Genomic DNA, 2,727 nt, shown 5'->3' on the forward strand with positions numbered 1-2,727 from the left:
TCACCGATAAGCGCGCAGTAGTACCATAACAAAAAGTACGCAGTAGCGTCACCAAATGAGGCGGGAAAACGTCGTGACGTCACGACGTTCTTGTGGCCGTCCCTGCTGCGTTGTGAAAGCAAAACAGGAAGCAATGGCTGGTAGACAGAGAGCTACACCTTGGGGGGAGGCCGAAATGCGTTTCCTGGTACAGGAGATGGAGAGGCGCGATTATGCGTGTGGACAGGCGCATGCACACCCCATGAGACACAAGCGGGCTGTGTTGCGTAGGATCAGGCGAGGACTGTTACGCCGGTTCGGAGTTGAACGCACCACAACGCAAATCAGAAAAAAACTGGCAGATCTGCGCTTTCGCTCAAGAGACCTCCTCACCAGCCTCCAACAAGTGCAGAGGGACCGAGGTGAGTGTTCCAGATAGTATGTTTTAAACATATGTTTTTTTGTTTTGTTTTTTTTTCCCAACAGGGTTTACAGTGTAAAAAAAAAAAAAAAAAAAAATATATGATTCGCACAAGTGAAATTGCACAACGCAAATATAAGTCGTTTTGCCCTCAGTTTTGTTTTTTCCAAACAGCGGCGCATGCGGCGGCCCCAGCCCCATCAGCACCTGCAGCACCAACATCCCCCGCAGCACACGCAAGCCAGGCGGTGCAAGCATCTCCTGAAGCAGAGTCCGTAAGTGTATAAAATGCGTTTGTTCATGTTATTAGTATTGTTATTGGGTTGAAAATTACAAGAATAGGGGGGGGGGGAAAGAAGTCATGGTTCACATAAGCCGAACGGTAAATAAAAACCAAAGTTTATTCCAGGGAGGAAACAATAATGGAGTATTACAATACCGTTTCTTTTTTTTTATGTTTTCACCGCTTTGGAAATGTTCAATGCTCAATTTCATATTTTTAGATACCTGAGCCCGTAAGGACCCCCTCGCCCCCCTCAACGCCTCAACCACAAATTGCTTCCTCCACTTCATCCCCAATTGGTGTGTTTTCTCCAGTATCACTCCGGGAAGCTGGAGCTGACTCGACCTCCGGTAATAATTTTTTTTTTTTTTTTTTTTTTTAAGCATGTGAGAAATTATAATTTGTGTAACAGTTGCTGGCATACTCTTTATTTAGACATTTTATTTTCTAGTACGTGTTGCCACTCGACGTGGAAGGGCTGTTATCTCCTCTTCTGAAGAGTCAGAGGCGCAACAAAAACGTAAGTGTTTGACCACAAGCATGAACCGTATGCACCCATCTGCTGCCACTTAACACTATGGCCCCATATTGCGATCCATAGGATATGGCCCATTTGCTACCAAACCCACATTATGCCACCATATGCTGCTCCACATACTATGGCACCGTATGCATGGACATTTACAAAACCGCCATCAACAATGTAAATTTCCTCAACAGAAATACCAACCTTACCTGAACTCTTGGCAGCACACAGGAGGGCGATGTCTGCGTTACACCAACTCGGAGTGATGCTGGACCAATTTGTGGCAGCCCAACCGCAGGGTGATAACATTTAATTTTTTTTTGTTTTGTTTAAAAAAATTGTCTATGTCATGTTGACATATGTTAAACTTAAATGGTTTGTTTAAAAATCAGTCTTAAAGAAAGAAATTAAAAAGCCTAACTGGCAAAACAATTTTTGTCTCAGTCTAGAAAGGACTTGGAATTGTAGTCATGTGTAATGCAAACATTTAAATTTCACTTTTTATTTTTTTATAAACAAACAAAAAAGAAAAACCAAACAATTTTGTTAATACAAAAAGTTAACATAACAACTATAATTGAGTGTAACTAAAGTCTGAGTCATTCAGTTGCTGCCTTCCAGGATTTATGAATGGGCCAGACTGCCAATGTGGGGTTCCAAAGTTCATGCTGTGTAGCGGCTGAATCGCCCTTCTTGGCGTGCTTGTTACCTGTTCTTGTGTCTGCGGCCATGGGGTTATTGACATTGCTTGGGAATCCACCAGAATATAACTGTCTTTTAGTTGTCCAACAGCAGCTTTATTTAGCGCTTCGAATATAATTCTCTCAGCCTGAAGCCTTTGTGTAACGTCCAGAGACCGAAGTCTTTCGTCCACCATGTGCGCAAAGCCCCCAATGGCTTGCTTTTCCTGCAGCGACAATATGTTCTTTGCTATATCGACAAACTCAGGAAAAGGTGGAGCGGTGGCCTTTCTTTTTCTACTCACAGGGTTACGCCTTTGCACAGTGTACGCTCGTACGCTCCCACGGACACACTTGCCTCCTCTGCCTCCTCGTCGGTTGGGTTTGATGTTGCAGGGGTTTCAGGAATTACACATGGTGTAGGTGACACCTCTTCTGTTACATGCTGCAAGAACAGAAAAACAAGGTTAAAACACAGAAAAAGTAAAACGAGTGTTTTTTAAACACATAACAATAATTTATTAAGAGGGGGTGTGAACATTGGTACTGGCTATGTACTGTCATCGACAAAATGTGTAGAAATTATGTAATGATAAACCAATTTAAAATGAAGAGGTATCAGCTGTGAACAAAGTTACAAATCATCAACTTAATGACTAAAACTCAACTGTACCATGTACATATATATGTATCATAGGTTATTGGAGGGAAACCCAAAACATACTTACATCGACTAGAGGGGAATCAGGCCGTGTCACTGTTTCTTCCTCTTGTGGCAGTGACATAGAACAGTGCATAACCCTGGGGATTTCCTGGTCTCGCGTAAACTCCAGCAAGT

General features: G+C 42.8%; 1 long non-coding RNA gene across 1 annotated transcript; it reads left to right on the forward strand.

The window, feature by feature from the left end:
- The first annotated feature begins 505 nt into the window (after positions 1 to 505).
- Positions 506 to 1,510, forward strand: LOC141094893 (uncharacterized). The gene is made up of 4 exons (XR_012233192.1): positions 506 to 675; positions 904 to 1,033; positions 1,135 to 1,203; positions 1,404 to 1,510. It is a non-coding gene; the product is annotated as an uncharacterized lncRNA (long non-coding RNA).
- The last annotated feature ends 1,217 nt before the right edge of the window (positions 1,511 to 2,727 follow it).

The sequence above is a fragment of the Dendrobates tinctorius genome, unplaced genomic scaffold (assembly GCF_039654945.1).
Source record: "Dendrobates tinctorius isolate UK_male_01 unplaced genomic scaffold, ASM3965494v1 ptg000065l, whole genome shotgun sequence".
In the NCBI taxonomy this organism is placed as follows: Eukaryota; Metazoa; Chordata; class Amphibia; order Anura; family Dendrobatidae; genus Dendrobates; species Dendrobates tinctorius.